At 39.9% G+C, this 18635-nt stretch overlaps 1 protein-coding gene across 2 annotated transcripts in view; it reads left to right on the top strand.

Annotated features, from left to right (window-relative positions):
* Window positions 1-1050: 1050 nt before the first annotated feature.
* Window positions 1051-18635, top strand: part of src (SRC proto-oncogene, non-receptor tyrosine kinase) — a 37748-nt gene continuing 20163 nt past the window's right edge. The window contains exon 1 of one of the 2 annotated variants that reach the window (XM_015003383.2): window positions 1051-1671. The gene's annotated coding sequence lies outside the window, so the exon portion shown is untranslated. The remainder of the gene's footprint in view (window positions 1672-18635) is intronic. The other variant, XM_015003385.2, reaches the window with a different exon arrangement.

Below are 18635 nucleotides of genomic sequence, written 5' to 3'. Positions count from 1 at the left end.
AGATTTTAAATTTATTTTTAATCATCTTATTCACATTTGAATATTTTATTGAAGTGTTATCCTTGTGAATCATGTTCGGCTCGCTATATGTTTGCTGTTCTGTATTTATTGGGGAAATCCAGTGCATTTTTTATTTTATAGCGTAAAATAAAGAATACCTCATACAGGCAGTGGCGCAACTACACATTATTCAGGTGGATGCACAAACATAAATCGGCGCCCCCCCCCCCCACCCAGCCAACCCCCTCCCCCCCGAAGGAAGGTTGAAGGAGCGTGGAAAACATACGTTTTGTTTTGTTTTGTTTTGTTTATTCCAGACTCTTCCATACTTGAAACAGATCATTTCATCTATACATCCATTTTCTTTACACCCTTGTCCCTTAGTGGGGTCGGGAGGTTTGCTGGTGCCTATCTCCAGCTAGATCATTTCAATTACATCTAAATCCTCGGAACACTTAAAAATACAATTTCTTACAAAACTTACACACTTTGGAGTAATAAAAATATTGATACACAGTCGTTTTAAAAATCCACTGAAAAATGTTATACATTTTTGACAAAATTTACGTTTATTACTATCCACATAAGTATTTGGCGCAAAAAATCTGTAACTGTTTAAAGAACCCGACGGACCCACCGGTGGGTCCAGCTGCCACGACCTCGGCTCGCTCTGTAAACAAAGGCTCCTTTAAATTTTTTTTTTTTTTTTATTATCCGCTAAAAGAGGCTTTGATCTTTCAAAAACTATTCCGCATAAAGGTTTTGCCCAAAATGTTAAGTTTAAATTTATTTATACCCACTGAGGGTGTAAAAGGTTTTTTCAGTTTATTCCATTCAGATGATGTGTTCTCCCGTTTGAACAGTAGAGGGCAGCCTTATTCTAAATAATTCCTTTTAAACAAAGCAAAGATAAGAAATTTCGTTTTTCTGTAATTGTGAGACTTTTTAGTCCATACCAGTCTTTATTTTTAGTTTTCCAGTAGATGACACGAAATTGAAGAATGGTTGTAGAATTTCTTTAATAAATAATTAAATGGTAATTGTTGTGTTTAGTCCTGGAAAATGCAGACACTGGGTGAATCACAGTCAGACATCAGGCGCAGGTTGGGACCTGCAGCCTCAGGTGAGGAGGCGCTCATCAGAGACGCCATTCAGCCAAATCACAGGAAACCTGTGCGTAAAACCTCTCTGACCAATCAGAGCCTGAGAATCCACAGAGGCCCCGCCCCTCGCCCTGCCCCTGCACATCCCAGTGTTTTGATCCCGGTTTGTTTCTGTGTTGTTGCTGCAGAGGATCACAGCGTCGCTCGGCTTTTTTCACGGATCTCTGTGGTCCACCTTCTTGTTTTCTGTCTGTCTGAGTTAGAAATAAAAAATTAAAATAAAAAGATGTCTCCTCAGCTCCGGAGGGTTTCCCCATCATGACCTCACCGGGCCGCCGCCGCCGCTCCTCTTCACCGGGATTCCTCACCGCTCCTCAGTGAGCCTGGCTTCATTGTGGCACCTCCTCGCTCCGCTTCAATCCGCTGATTTTTTTATTATAATATATTTTTTTTTATTTCTGGATCTGTGAGCTCGAAGTGTCGCTGAACAGATCATTGATGTTTTGACGCCAAATTTGGACCTCCAGAAGAGAGAAGAGACTAAATCTCCAGCAGCCTGTTCTTCAGGGTGAGTAGCAAAAACTTGTTTTTCTTTTTTTCACAGACTTCAGACAGAAGTTCATGAAAAATGAATGAGATCTCGGATGCATCAGTCTCAGCTTTGTGTCTTGAATCTTATCTTATCTTATCTTATCTGCACACTGTTGCGGTTTTTTCCTTGTTCTTACAATAAGTTGTTGGGGCAATGCCAGCTGCTCCATCATTTCTGGTTCTTAGGAAATACGTTGCATACTTTTCATACCTCTGCACATTATGAGACAATCACACCACGCCTTACTGGATTCCAGCAGCGGCGACAATTAATTAACTTCAATAAAACTTCACTCAAAGACTAGAACAGTATTCCAATATGAACACTGTAAATAATATGGAGAACTTAATTAATTTGGCAATTTCAGAGGCGGATTTACTTCGACCTAAATTAGAAGACAGGTGTGGAATCCCTTAGTTTTATTTTTAACCCTTATTTAACCTTGACTTGTACTTCTTGTTGCTATTTCACAGGTTTGTTTAACAAATACACTCTTTTCCTCTTTTCAAAACGTTTTTTCTAGCCACGTGTTTTATAAACAGTGATGTTTTGTTTTTAAATTTGATCTGAAGCTGTGAATAAAAGTAGTTTCTGGAAATATATGAAACACGACAATGGCTGTTGTCATTTCCTTGGAAATAACAGCATTTCAATATTTTTGATTCACTATTCTAACTAGAGTTTATTCTTGTAATTTACCATTTGAATTTCATATTCATTTTTAGGCCATCAACTATTATGTTTCTCAAAGTTTATGTAAGTAAAGTTTTGGTTTACCAGAATGGAAAAACTTAACTAAATTAACTCTTCTATGAAGAAACCTCACATTTCAGATCACCAAATCTGAAATTGTACAGTTCTTAATTTCACCTCATTTATTTAAAACAGTTCAAATACATCTTTTTATATGTGAAATTCAGTAGTTGTTAGTTTTTCAAATAACAGGTCTCACACATATGTCTTGGATCTTACAGTGCATTAAATATATTGGAGTCAATTTCCAATTTGAGCAGCGAAACAGAACCATGTCTGTTGTAATTGTGAAATTAAATAAGAGATCCCCCAAGAAGTAATCCGGTTATATTCCTTTTAAAATGGCATTGATAGGTAACCGGCCAATCAGGCTAAAAAGAGCGTTTTTTTTCTGATCTGTTATTGTATCGTGTGAAGGGTTATTAAATCAAACTAACAAAACTGTGACTGATGCTGTGACTGAAGAAAGAAGACTCCTCAGCTATTTTCAGTGTCAGGTGTTTTAAAATGACGTCAGCAGGATCTATTTAAAAGGAAACTGTAATTTTCTGTGACGGGTGTGTCTGCTGTTCATTTAGGCTGTAAGTGAGAGAGAGAGAGCTGTTCAGCAGATAACAGGAAGGCTGAATGGAGGAAAGCATAGAGGCTTTGTGTTTTTCCTTTATGCTTTTAGCTTTTGTCTTGCTTGTCAACTGTGGTTCGTTTAGTCATTCACTGAAAATGGATCAAACAAATTTTTCCATCTCAAGCATAATTTTTCTATTATTATTGGTCATTATTAAGATATAATCACTGTATCTTCAAACCCATAACACACACTACTGGGGCTCCTTAAATATGAAGAGTTTTTCAAAAAGAAGCAATATGCATTAATCAGATATTTTCCTAACTAATGCATGTATTTTAAATGCTAAAATGGTCTAAATCTCACATTTTTGCTGCTTTAAAACCTGAAAGGCAGCAACTCGTGAAAATTTACTGATCATTTTTCATCAAACATTTTGTTTACCAGAAGGATTTTGATCAGAATCAGTCACTAAATAATTTTTTATAAACTTTTAAAAGAATAATGTATGAAAATGTTCAGGGTCGAGACAGTAATGGGGCTAAAGAAAATTTTGAACTGTCATGTAAATTTGGTTTTGTTTTGTATCATATATGTTGAGATCTTATTAATCTAACTCATAAGGAGCAAGCAGAATAAGATAAAATTTAAAAAATGACAGATACCATAGGTTTCTAAAATATGCATTTCTTCTGCTGAGATATGTTCACTAGTACTTTTTCAAAACAGGAGTATCAAACTAATTTTAATTTTGAGTAATATAAGGATAATGAATGTTATCAAGGGCTGGTTTTGCTGGAATGTATTGATAAAACCCATTAAGAACCTGTTAAAATATGAATGAATAGCTGCCTCTGCATACAATAAATTCTTAAAATTAAATAATATTGAACATCTCTCGACATTTATCACCACCTCCCAGATTTTGTGATTGTTTTTTGTGATTTTGTTTGCAATCAAAATTCTGTTCCTGCTTTAGAAATATTTTAAATGTTTTTGACCATATTTGCAGAAAATTTGTAATGAACTCACAATTATGCATTAGCGAGAAAAAAAAGCAAAAAAAAACTGGAGGGACTGATGTAATTCGGCAGCATACAGATAAAACTGCTTTGAATTGATTGATAATATTATATTTTATGACAACTTTTTACTTGAAGTGTCTATTTATTCTAGAGTTTAGAGGGCCACATAAAAAGCTATGGTGGGCCGGATTTGGCCCCCGGGCCTCAAGTTTGACAGAGATGGTGCGATTGCGTGTGACTGTAGTTTAGATTAACTTGATCTGACGTATTTTCGGGGCCCTGTGCGGCGGCCCACCTTTACCTCAAGGCTAGGACCGCCTCTGGAGATGCTGACTGTACAAGCCACGGTTTCCGTTCCCACAACCCCACACACTTTAACCGACACACTTCAGGATTAGCGTCTCCCACTCAGCATGGCTCAAATGTCCAAATATTGACTGTCTGTGGTGAAACTAATAATAGAAAAAGACTGGATGTGCCAGTGAGAGCCTCAAACCAACTGGACCACAGCGTTTTTGCCTGATCTTGAATAATAATTCAGTCAATTCCTCCTCCTGCTTACAGTATACACATCAGACCTGAATCGATGCCAGACCACTGATCCAGGATCTGCCTTCATTACTGGAGATAATTCAACCGGGTTCAGCGTCTAGACAAGTTGTTCCTCTCAGACACTTAAGTAGTGGCCTCCCTGTTCACGGACGACGTCAAACTGTCTGCATTTTTCCTTCCTGACATTGATATACAACGCCTGGCATACACACGCGTACACACACACACACACACGCACAGTCAAAGCCTGCTGTGCCACTATATCAGCGTGTTGCCACAGCTTTTTGATCTGCCTTAAACCTAAATATTGCACATAAACCCCCGGCTTGTTTTTTCCCCTCGCGCTGTAATCCGTTCTGAAATCTGAAACCTTTTTTCCAGAGACTTGTGTCGAAGCACCATTAGATGAGTTTTCATGGAAATAAAAATGCTAATACTCATGATCATCAGGAGTGCATACGACTAATCCTCCAGATTCTGCCAGAAGGGGTTTTTGCTCTGTTTTATTTCAATTTTTTAGACATTTTCCTGAAAGAATTAAAATGTTATGCAGCAGGCATAAGAAAACCCACTGATTTCCCTTGTTTTTAGCATTACAGAAACTGATGCTTCTGCAAACACTGGCTCAACAGACCATCCCTAATTATTTCTCTCTGCTGCAGTGTATATTATTTTTTTCTAAATTACTAATTGATGCCAGTTTAAGGAGCTTCCTGCAGTGTTAGTGGTGCAGCCTGCTGATGCTGAGCGAGAAGCAGCTTGAAAAGGTCCGTTGCATTTCCTCAACTGTCAGACTTCAACTCCGCAGAGGGGACCTAATGCTCCCTGGAATCCCATGAATGCATCCCAGAGAAAGCCAAAGATGTTTGTGTCAGCTCCAATGAGATTGCTGGAAAGTGCCTCTTGAGGTTCAAATTCCTGCTAATTGGCAACGTGGCCAGGCACAGACGCCTTTGTTCACTAATACAGGAGGTTTCTGTGTGTGTCAGGCTGATACACTGAGCCTGGCATCAATGAACTGTTTGCTTTTTGTTTTTTTTTTGTTTTTTTCTGAGCTTGGCGCTCCCAGAGCATCGATATCGGCGTTAGGACAGGTCACTTCCACTTATTTAAAACTACCTCTGCACCCCTTCTCTCAGGGATTGCAAAAGAAAGATTCAGGGTGGTCCACAACTCTAGATTGCATGACTAACAGGAATATTTCGAGTCAAATTCAATAAACTGCTTTTAACCGCAATGAAGCAAAAATGTGCAGGCAAGTTAAAGAGACTGCAGTTGAGCTTGCAGCTTGATGACTTCATTTAATTTTGCGGGTGTCCCATTTCCCTTTAGGACCAGTGCGGATTCACTGACACTGAGCTGGGAAGATGTAATTTAAATTTTTATGATATCATAAAGAATACAGTCATGGTAAAAAGATATTGGGCGCTCTTCAATTGCAGGGTTTTAGAAATGATTTAGTCTTCTACAGTTATTTCAATTTAACATGAAGTGTAGAAAAACACAGATTTATCATCATTATATATTAAATGAAGACTAAAAGGATGGCCTTTCTGCACCCAGTAGATTTAGGAGAATGAGTAGCAGCAAATTAAATAAAATCGAATAATATACTTTATCTTCCCTGGTGGGGAAGCTAAAAACTAAATAAAAATACTTGGTCAAATTTAGTGGGTTTTTTTGCAGTAAACTTGTTTAGTTTCATCATTTTGTAAAAACTAGAATGGGTTTCCACACAATGTTCTGGCAAAGTCAACTATTTCGGGTTTAATGTGATGAATACTTTTGCAAGGTACTGTAAAGTTTGGCCTGAATTGGGTCGTCTACGCAGTGAAGGCGTGTTTTAAATGAGTCGACATGTTTTCAACAATGATGTGAGACTGGAAAAGTCAAACAGAAAACTTGTGCATCTGGTTATTGTTGCTGAAGGCGATTCAACAAGCCACTGTACTTAGTCTGTCACGCTTGGTTTTCAGTTTTGTCTTTTCGTCTTTGCTTAGTAAATAAGGGCCTGATGGATTCTGTTGTGTTTTTGAACATTTGAGGTTTGTCTGTGGTGAACATCAGATTATTACGCTCTGATATAAAGACGTTCAGAATCTAAGGATGCGGGCGCTTTCTTTTTACGATAACTGTAAATCCACTGGAACAGAAACAGAAACAGCAGCTCACAAATTACAGGAATTGTGAATAAGCCTCTACTGTAGCAGCAGCTGTAGAAATTTGAGCGTGCTTTTTGTTTTTCTAAAGAAGCATGATCCCCGTTTGGTTTCAGAGCTCTGAACCAACAAAAGAAAACCGCGGTGTGATTCCAGCACCGATCTCCTTCGGTTCCCTGCTGACTCGGTGTAAAGGCTCTCTGAGCGAGAGAATGTCAGAAACTGATCATGTATCCAAAAATGGGACATGAGATTTGCGATTGCGTCCCGCTGACTCAGGCTTTTGAATTTTTTATGCTGCAGACACGAAACGTCTGTCGCTCTGGCCCAGATTTGGTGCTAATTAGTGTCCGGCTTGGTACTCGGGCATATGGCTGAGCATGGGAATGCTGCTGCCACCTGTTCTCACATCGCTCCCGTCCTGTTGCTCTGTTTCTCTGCTTCTGTTTGAAACTGAAGCCTCAGTGGCCTAGTTTGGCTCTTTTTCACGTCTTTGTTGCTTCGTGAGCTCTTTGCTCTGCTTTTCGGTAGCGATGCTCCAATCTGATATTAACATCTGTATCGGCCTTGATATTGAAAAAAACTTCTAGATCAGGCATTGGTGACAATGTGCCCGATCCAGATCGATGCCACGTTTTAATAATTTATTTAACAATAAATTTAGAATTCCTAATTGCACTTTTTGAACCATTTGAAAGAAAGTTATTTGCAATATATTTTTACTAGGTGTGCACTGATTGCAGTCTTTTGGCCGATCTTTAAAGATCCAGATCGCGCTGAGACTGATTTATTGGTGCACTCCTAAGTTTTACATGTTTAGCTGAGGCAGTCAGCCTGTTCCTTTTGTCAGTTTGTTTCTTTATTTGAAGTTGGCTGACTGAACAAATTAAATCTGAGTTCTTTTTACACGTTTGGCCAGTATTGGTGCATTTAAGTGTGCAGAGTTATCGAATAAATTTGTAATCCAGTTCATTAATGTTTGTATTTAAAAAGAGAAATGTTTTCAGTAAACTCAGCGCTGTTTTTCTGTGTCGAGTCGGTATTGTCTGATACTAAACCTCCGATATCTGTATCTGTATTCTGAAGTTAAAAAAGTGAATCAGTGCATCCCTACTTCTCCGCGGCCTTGCTGTTAACTGACAGTTTCTGAATTTCACTCTGCTTGACAAAGATTTAGAGACGGTTTCCACCCCAAAGATGACCGCTGCATAATAAAGGCGGCTGAATAGTCTCGATGCATAGTCCATTCACTCTGAAATATTCCTCTAAGCTCTCAATCTCTTGGCCATTTGAATGAAGCACCAGATAGTGTAGATGCAGACAAACAGAGGATGGCTTGTATCCTCCCAGGATCCCCTGGCCACTTCCTGTCCCTCTGCTCTGGGAACGGGCCAGGGTGACACAGGCCACCCATCTCCCGCTCAATCCACCCACTGTTGCCTCAGTGGAAAAGCGATCCCTCTCGCCCCCTTATTCCCGTCGCTCTGCGCACATTTTCTTGTGACAGGAAAAGAGTCTTTGGCTTTTAGAAAAGATGCCTCTGTGTGTGCGGCTTTGTGTAGGCGCAGCTGTGCGTTTAAAACGTGCCGGTCTCCATCCTCTGAGAATCACCGCAGTGTACATGGGATGGAGAGGAGGTTTTAGTGGAAATTGGGGATTCTTTTAGACTGAGCCTCCGGTCCAAACAAATCTATTTATTCCAGCAATATCAGATGGGACACAAAATGTGTCATTCCCTCTGACAGTAAAGTGTAAAATACAAAATCTTAACACATATTTTTGTCCAGTTTCTAGTGCAAATATCTTTGTATACTTGAAATAAGACAAAACAAACTTACAAGTAATTTTTCAGCAAGAAATAGGAGCTTATTTTCAGTCAATAATTAATTAATATTCAAGAAAAAGTATTAGGTTAAGTATTTCACTTAGAACATATCTAGTACTTTTTCATCAGTATTAAAGTATTAATTAAAAGAAGCTCCTATATCCTTCTGAAAAGTTACTTGTAAGTTAGTTTTGTCTTTCAAGTGTACTATGACATTTGCACTAAAAACTAAACCAAAAAGATGTTGTGGTTTTGCACTGTGGGCCCAAATCTTTAAATTTTCCCAGATTTTTTAAAATGGTTTTACGGAACCTGTTAGCATGGTGGCTGTTTGAACATTTTTGTTGTTGAACAAAATATGGAAATTAGTAATTTATTCCACCTACAAACCAAAAACTTTAGTTTGTGTTGCCTTTTTGAAATAAAATATCTTCTCTTCCTTTCGCATTAGAGTGGCTTTGTGCAATGTAAAGTTTGAGACCTCAGCAAACCGCAGCATGTTTGTGTGTCAGTCCTTTTCTGGCAGCTGAAACTTTTTCAGGAAGTGGCGGCTCTGTCCTCTCTTCAGGCCGTGACCCCTGGTATCTCACCCATCCGTGCTGATGTCAGACTCCGATGAGATACAGAGCAGAGGCGTGGCCACCAACTCTCAGCTCTGCACTGATTGCCTCGCAGTTGGCGTCTGCTTCAGTGCTCCGCTGCCCCACCGACCTGCATTTGAATATTGAAATCAGGGTGCCCTATGAACAAAGGGGTGGTTTAAATGAGATGGAGGAAATTACTGCAGTGTCGGGGGGCCTCGCCCTCCAATCTGCTATGTAAATGTCACGACAGGAAGCAGTTATGTTTTGATGATGAAGCGTGACATGGACATATTTCGTGTCTGCTTGGTTTATTTGTCTATCTCCAAGGAAGGAGGGTTTTCTATGATCCTTTGTTTCACTTTCAGTTTAGAAACGTAAAATTGATATCCAATTGCGGTTAAACTTCCCTCTTTGTGATGCAGTTGGAAGCACTAATGCTTTACAGAAATCAAGTCGAGGGGTTTTTAATTCTGCACTGAGTTTGCATATTCTCCCTGTGCATGATTAGGTTTTCGCTGGGTACTCTGGTTTTCTCCCACAGTCCAAAAACATGACTGGTGTTTTATTGGTCTCTTTAAATTGTTCTTAGGTAAGAGAGTGTTGTGCATGGTCCTGTGTGCCTCTGTGTGTTTTCACACCTGAAGGTAGACCAAAAATACCTGGTAAGAGTTCGTGGTTTTGCACTGTAGGCCCAAATATTTTCATTTATCCAGTTTTTCTTATGTTTTCATTGAATGAGCCTGTTGGCATGATTACCGTATTTTCCGCACTATAAGGCGCACCTAAAAACCTTCAATTTCCTCAAAAGCCGACAGTGCGCCTTATAATCCGGTGCGCCTTATATATGGACCAATATTGAGCCACAACAGGTCCAGCAACGGACCTTACCACAGGGGCCGCGTTTCATTGGCTAATGCCCATTTTAGGTCACAGTGCAGCTACCACGTGCGTGACCGTCTCACAAACACAAGCTACAGTAGTAAACATATGCTAATGTACATTGTGGACCATCAAAACCATGAATGCCGACTTACCCAGCCTTGCAAGAACAATAGGCATCAGTGATCTTGTCCACAGCTATATTTATGCTGAGGGTGTGAGGATCTGCTGTTTTCCTCATCTATCGGTAGCTTTTAGCTGTGACGCGGAGGCATCCAGTGGCTCAAACACCTTGATGTTGTCCAAAAAAGATGACATGAACTTGTTGGTTCCCCTGTCCATTGCCGTGGCTGATATGTTGTGAAAATCCGGCAGAAATGCTACGCTAATTAACTCAGATCGAAATGAAAGACGTCATGTTTACACAGACATGCAGTAGGCTGCTTACGTAGTTGGTCCACTACGGTAAGCAGCCGCCAACTTCTTTTTCCCCCGTAGAAGAAGTAGTGCGCGGTGCATGCTGGGATAGTTGTCAGAACACTGGTTTGTTAATAAAGTTTGATAATACATTTAAAGGGGGGGAGGGGCAGGGGAAGAGAGACAGAGACTGCAGCGGCAGCTTGTCGGTTGGTCTGTGTTACCCAGAAAGCAGTTGGGCATAATATCGCAACACCAACACCGTGAGTGAAACAACGACTGGGCCAGCCTACTATATAAAGTACTCGGGGACCATTTCTTTATTAATGTGGATGTGTAATAATAGAGTATGAAGCGTCTATTCTATGCGCCTTATAATGCGGTGCGCCTAATGTATGAAAAAAGTCCTAAAATAGGCCATTCATTGAAGGTGCGCCTTATAATCCGGTGCGCCTTATAGTGCGGAAAATACGGTATTTAAAAATGATTGAACATTTCATTGTTGAACAAATTGTGAAAATTAGTCATGTATCCAGAGTTTCAGTTCAATAGACTTGGTTTGATTGGGGGACCAAAATTGTGACATTTGTTCCATTTTCAGCTGGTGTGATTCGCTTTCATGAACCAAACTATTTCAGAAACTTGTTCCCTTCCTCACCTGTGGTGGTGCTACACCAAGAACCACTGAAGGAAACAAAACAAAAGAAGATGCAGAGTGCAACTTTCTTCTTCACAAAATGTAAGCAAGAATGGAATGATGTCAGATTTTAGGTTTGTAGGATTTCTCTTTTTTTTTCCTTGTTAAATTAATACCACAAGCCATTTCTTTGCTTTGTTACATAAATATGCCATGAAAATCAATTTGACCAACACTCCAGTACTATATCTAGACCAGAGGTATACAACGGCAGTCCTTAAGAGCCACTGTTCTGCAGCTTTTAGACGCATCCCTTCTCCAATAAACTTGAATGAAAAGGCTACATTTCAGGTCAGCATGTTCTGCAAAAACCTGGTGACCAACCCGTCATGTGATTCAGGTGTGTTGGAGCAGGGATTGCATATAAAAGTTGCAGGATAGTGGATCTTGCCAGAACTGTATGATGAAAACTTTCTTTCTTGTTTTAAACCAAATGAAGTCCCAGTTAAGTCGGGGCTCCTCATTACTTGAGGTGTTTTCGAAGACACAGAATGGGAGTAAGAACTGATGAGCAGGCACAATGCGACACCCTCCACACACCCTTTAATTCAATATTGATAATAAACAACGTGAGCTCGAATGTTTTCACAGCAGTTTGAACAACCACAGAGCGAGCGCCCAAGCAGGATGCCGCCCTGGACCGACGGTTGTCTATACCTGCTTCCCCAAACGCATTCCTGCTCCGGGCTGTGGGAACAGGAGCGAGGTTTAAACTCGCCTCATTCTCAGCCCTGCATTCCAGAGCCGTGACTGGGCCCAGCAACACCAGCGAGCCTCGGACTGCATCAAGAACACCTGGTTCATTTTACATGCAGATGAAGTTATGTTTAGCGTGTCTATATATGTATACGTCTGTCTGCGTATTTTATGTAAAGTCCCCGGGGACGGAGGGTGTTGTATTTCGGCGCTGTTGGGATTCCTCATCCTGCATGGCAGTGCCGATGAGAAGCTAAACGGTACAAGTGCTGGAAAAGCTTTAACCCACTGAAGCGTGAGGCATATTCCAGTCTCCGTGGAATCGAGTGGATCAAATGCAGCCTCTTTGAAATGTGAAGAGAAGGGGCGAATTTAAGGCTTTGCTTGTACAGTACTCCAGTTCACTGCAAGGAAGCAACAAAACACAGCCCTGTGTGATGCTGGAAGAGATCTAAAGTGCCTTTTTGATCTAGCCTCTGCCAGTTTTTTGGACCTTTTCATTTCCCTGATGCTTGAGCGTCTTTTCCCCCAGCTCATGTGATATACTGCTGACACTTGAACGGATGAAAGCCTTTTCCTTTTCCATTTTGTCTGAAAAGAAGGGATTGGAGGAAAGAAAATAAGGGAAAGAGTGTAAGGATGGAGATAGACTATGAGGGACTAATCTAGGGGGTGAGGGGTCGTGGAAGGAATGGACTCAAAGCTCTTGAGGATTATCTTCTACTTCTTCTCCCTCCCCCATTTCAGAGACTCATAACTGGAGCTGATGATTTCACGTGCTCCTAATGATCACAGATCAGGATTCAGGGAAGAGGGGATATAAAGGTTAGGCAAGGACTCCATGCCAAAAGTAACACAACTTCAATGTTTGTCTGCAGGAATACTCACATAGTACTGCTGAGATCCTAATGCATGCTTCGTATGTTTCTTGTCCTGAATCCAAAGTTCAGAAGATTTCACAAGTGACAAGAAAACTACACACATGATCTTACCAAGTCATTTTGCTCTAGTTTCTAGTGAAAATGTCTTAGTACACTTGAAATAAGACAAAACTAACTCACAAGTATATTTTTAGCAAGATATTGGAGCTAGGTTTAAGTCAGTAATTCCTTAATGTTGATGAAAAAGTAATTCTTCCATTGGCACATTATTTCACTAATAATATGGGAAAAATGTCTTGCTATTAGCAAAATAACTTGCCAATGGAATAAATTACATTTTTTGCACTTTACAAGCAGGGTAACACGTCAGAAAACATCAGACAGTGGAAATTCATAAATGCAAAGGAAATCTGAGTATGAATCTCCTTCTGTCTGTCACAAGAATAAACCAAAGTCTGTTCTGGATGTTAGGAGAGATGGGGCTTCAAACTATATTTTTTCACAAACACAAAAAAAGATTTAACAAATCTGTAATCATTACAGCATGATTCTCCTTTTCATGCTTGCCTCAGTCTTGTTTATTCCTAAAGCCAGACAAAATATGAAAATACTATTACCATTATCCAACTTTCAAATTATTTTTAAGTGGTCTCACTGTTCTATGATCAAATGCAGTAAAGTTAGAAACCATTGAATTATAAGCTACCAACCTTCAGTATGACCAGCCTTGCATCAACATTTAGTTTTCTTAGACACCACAGGGGGCGCTCATCCATCAGATCCCTTGGTTGGACCAGCAGAAACTCATTTGGGGGGCAAAAAACATGTTTTCTTGTTGTTGTTTTGTTGTACTCCCTACTTGTGCTAGTCTGCAACACAACTTATTGTTTTCAGTTTTTTCTTCTTCTCATTATAGACAAATTGTTAGAGTTCAGCTTCATGTTTTAACTCTTCTGTAAAAAGAAAAAAAGGTTTATTGATTTTACCAGCTGCATGTCACCAGGAAAGAAATGCCAGATTACTATATCTTTCAGCTGATATCCTCAATTCAGTTTTTGAGTGAAAACCTACTGCTGTTGTGATGTAACTGATCTAATTTACCTCCAACCTCTGGCAACTGCCAATTTCAAGATGCGAACATGAGCTCAAGCATGACACATAAACGGTAGACATGAACTGACCTCGCTTGTATGTCTCATCTGTTGCTCGACCAGTTATCACCCAGCCTTGAATTCTGCTTCAGGGAACCTGGGATTGTTCTGGATAAGGGCGGTTACCTGTTTAACTTAAGTAGTGATGTAATCCTTAAAATCCCTAATTCTGAGGTGTTAAAAGCAGAAACACGAAGAGTGACGTTTTGAGCATGTTGACCTACTCAGCGTAATGAAATGGGTGGGAAAGATAAAGAAAATGAAGTGTAGCCCAGAAGCCATTTGAAGCCAGTGGAATAATTTTTCTTTGGAGCTGATGCAGATGGACACTTTCTACAATTTTGTACTTTTTGAGTTTTGTCAATAACTATTTTGTATCGTATTAAATGGAAAATATTAGCTAAACCACCACGTAATCTTATTATATAGGTTCTTCTTTCGCTTTTGTTTTAAAATCAGAGCAAGCCTGGCCACAAACATCACTTTGGTTCATCTATTGATTAACCTTGATTAAATACAGCCAATGTTTTCCAAGTAAGTTCTTATTGTTATTGTTGGGAGCAGACTAAAGGCAATTTCTCTCAGTTATACATCTTTACTTTAGGCAGACATCTTAAACTTACTTTCAACATGCAGATTTTGACTCATGTGCTAAAAGTTTGGTCACATGTGCTCAGCAGAAAGCAACACCACCCTTCATCAGAAATGGCCCAGATATTTTCTTTCTGAGCCTCAATCCCAAAATAATTTGATACATGTCACACTCAGATTAGGAGCAGGGGATGACAGAAAATCTGTGAACCTGCAGTGGCTACCAGAAGCATTTATTTGGATGAGAACAAAAAAAAAACTCCCAGTTAACCCTGGGTTTAGGATACCGTGGCCAGCTGCTTGGATTGTCAAATAATTTTAATGCTTGTTTCACTGTGGCGTTTGGCAAACAAAAAGTGATTAAGAAAAATCTCTGGATCACTTTTGTTTGTTGTATACTGCTGCATAGAAATGTACTGTGCACACAAGCTTCCACACAGTGAAAGGGAAAGGAGCTCAAAGACCCCGATCCTGTTATAAAAGCCAAAGATCCTCAGGCTCCATGAAGTAAATGAGTAAACATGATGTAATTTTTAAAAATTGGAAACTCCCTTTGACTTATCAGAAGATATTTGCAGGTGATTTCACCTTGCCTCCGTTTCTCTGTCTAGTCCCCCTCCGTCTCTGTTCCTGTATGCCTCTAGGAAGTGTCAGACGTCCCACATATTTCACAAAGCCTCCACCAATCTTGCCTTTTTCTTCATCAGATCGGTATGCAGTGCTCTCTGAGAGTTTTGGCCCAGAAAGTGTGGATGTGTGTGCGTGTGTGTATGTGTGTGTGTGGCTATCTTACATCTGTGCAATTTGTTGGTTTGTGGAATGCTTGGAATCACCTCCATGGCAACAGCGGGACCGTGCGAGTGCGTGTGTGTGCCGCAGTAAATATTGACTTCACCTCCTCCCCATCTTTGTGCTGCCTGTGTTCAGCCTTTGCACACACTTCATCCAGGTTCCAGTCCTGGCACTGGGGGTGTGTGTTTACCTGTAGACCTCCAAACATGGAGGAACTTTCTGATTCGTCTTCCATTATTTGCTTTTTGCTGTGTTACATCATCTTCATAACATTCTGGTACTCGGTGTTAGAAAAAAGGTACTGACCAGAGTTGTTAATTCAGATTGTAGCATTTTTATTGCACTGTATTTCAGGGTGTTTTCATTCCTGACAGTCTTAAGAACTAATTAAACTTTTGAACCAGTTTCTCCAGCAACAACAGCCCTGAAGCGTTAATGGTAATCTGTTTTCTACATCGCAGAGAAGGAATTTGAGTCCCATTCTTATTTTCACTATTGTTTCAATTCAATGAATGGTTTTCAGGCATGAATGGCTTGTTGAAGGCCACACCACATCACCTCAGTTGAATTTCAACCTGGATTATAGCTGGGCCATTCCAAAACTTTAATTTTGTCTTTTTGTAGCCATTCAGGGGTGGGCTTACTGGTAAGATTGAAATCACTGAAGCACACCAGATCCTTAAGAAATTTCTGGTAGAGAGCAGAATCTATTTGTTAATCAATTATAGCAAGTTCTCTAGATCTTGAAGGAGTAGAGCACTAAATAAGTAAAGTTTATTTATAAAATGTTCAGACATAAATGTCACAAAGTGCTGCACAACATAAATCACAGATAAGTTACACACAATATAAAAACATAGATGTCTGGGAGAACAAAATAGTTTTCTGTTTAAAGAAAAAACAGAAGCAGCAAAATGAAGCTGTAAGAGGAAAATGACCCTACAGTTTTGGAGCCACTGACTGAAAGGCCCTTAATTTTTAACTAAGTATGTAGAACAACCAGAAGATTCTGGGGTTGCAAAATGTTTGGTTAAAAACTGAGACAAATACTATTTAGCTAAAAGTCTGGCTGCTGCGTTCAGAATAGCTTGCAGACATAAGAAATTATGATCTGTCCAGACAGGTAAAAACAGGATAATAATAGTTAAAGTGTGATGACACAAAAATATGAAAAATTTTCTGAAAGAAACAGTAAATAGCTCTGATTTGTGTCTCAAAGCCCAATGAGGAATTGAGTTTTTTTTGTTTGTTTTTTTTTACACTGGGCAAAAAGAGGCAACTGTCTGACTGGTTTTAAGATGCAGTTGCCTGGCAGCTAATAACTCAAAGGCTCTCTTTTATTTGGGCTTAAAACCAGAAAATTACTGGAAAGAAATCCATTAATCTGAGATAAACATTTTACTAGGGTGAACAGCTTAACCACCTCGTGTGGTTTAAAATAAAGAAACAATTGGATGTCATCAGCATAAATGTGATAAGAAATGTCATTAAAATGAGTAATGTTAGCAAATTGAGGAATGTAAAAAGAAAATCATAATGGGCCCAGAACCAAGCCCTGTGGAACTCCACAGATTAGAGGAGCAGAGGCTCAGGTCTGTCATATTGCAGAATTTCCTGTCGGATACATAAGAAGATAACCAGCCCAATGCAGAGGCAGAAATACCATCAACACTGAATATTTCACATCAGCATCAACATTTTATTGAAAAGTTCAGAATGAATGAAGACGTCTCAGTGGAATGCTGCTTTAGAAAGCCAGACTGAAAGAGCGAATCAGAGATCCGTGACCGACTCAGCCAGAATCTAAGCTGAGTTTCTACAACTTTATCAAGGATTTTACTCAGAAAATCCAACTCGGAGATGGAACTGAAGCTGCAAATCAAACCAGTATCAAGATTATGTTTCTTCAGGACAGGAGTTGAGTTCTTGTGTCCTATTTCAAGTGTTAGGCAGGAGTCTTGATTCTGAAGGTCAGACACTAATCATGTTGAAATCAAGTGAAATTAAACCAATGAATTCAAAATAATCACAATTAATGCATAGTTTGAGTTGACATAGGACTTTGTTGGTTTAAATAGAAATTCCTTTAATAGAAAAATCCTCAAGTGATTGATTTTCTACCACAGAAGGAAAACAGAAGGAATTCTCTTTCACAGGATGAATCCAAATAGAAACTGTGGAAAGGTGGTGCTCTTGTACAAACACAACTAAATATCTTTTTGTTTGCTACTGTAGAGAAACCAGGTGAAAAACCAGCGATACCCTGTGTTTGCGTAGAACCAGGAACTAACCCACCTAAACGGTCGTTCATGCTTCAGATGGTTCAGTACATGCATACGTTGAGGCTCTCGGCAGCTGCTGTCGTTCGCCACAGTTGGACCGGTCTTTCCTGTCTTGTCTTCTCAGCATCCGTGTTGTTTACTGGCCACAGATGGGATGTCATTGCTGCATTTGGTGAACACGATTAGGGAGTAGATGTTGATAATCTGGACAGAACTAGCAGGGTTGGATTATGGTACAATTGGCGGCAAGTGACGCAGGAGCCAAAGCCTTTCCGCTCCCTCCTCCCCTTGTAATAATCACATAGGGGGCATTAAGATGACAGAAGACATCCATCAGGCTGCCTTCGGACTCACATGGATGTTTTCCACACAGGCCAAACTCTCTGTACATGCATGCAGACTCTCTGATCCCTTGTACATGTTCTCTGACAAGTCACATGTAGAAAGGGCTTTGAAAACATCAAGGCTTGGATCGTCAGCATCGCTAACTTTGGGAAGCATCTTTGTAGGTTTGGTTAAGAAGTTTATCACCATACAACCGATTTTAAATAAGGACAGTGTGTCTCCCAATATGTTCTCCACTACATGGGAACAATGTGTTAAACGCCCGATGTCTGCTGATGCAAATGCAATAAAAACATGATAGTATCTTTCTGTGGTCTGGCAGCTGCTGTTCGCTGAGCTCACTTAAGTGGACTGGGTTGGCGTTCATCTGGCTCTGATGTGCAATATGTGACATGTCCAGAGTACTGGTCGCATTACGAATCAGGTCGTTTTGCTTTTAGCAGGCGCTCTGGACTGAGATGACCCCCTTTAAACTGCTCCAGCCACTAATGTCAGGATCAGAACAACTGTTGGACTCATGAAAATCTACAAGACATCTCAGACCATGAAACTTGAGCATTTATTAGGTGCAAAAGCCTGAATATATTACCAGAGAGAAGTACTATCTAATTCCATAAGCAAATCAGTGCCTTAAAGGCATCTACAGTCTTCTCAAACTCGTATATGTTTGATGGCGCTCCCGTTTCAGTACACATAATTTGTGTCAAATTCCAGTTTTAAAGCCTTGCAAAGTGCCGCTTTAAACA

The sequence above is a fragment of the Poecilia mexicana genome, unplaced genomic scaffold, assembly GCF_051168715.1.
Source record: "Poecilia mexicana isolate PSO_F unplaced genomic scaffold, ASM5116871v1 scaffold_7, whole genome shotgun sequence".
In the NCBI taxonomy this organism is placed as follows: Eukaryota; Metazoa; Chordata; class Actinopteri; order Cyprinodontiformes; family Poeciliidae; genus Poecilia; species Poecilia mexicana.
This window is presented reverse-complemented; position numbering and strand designations above follow the sequence as displayed.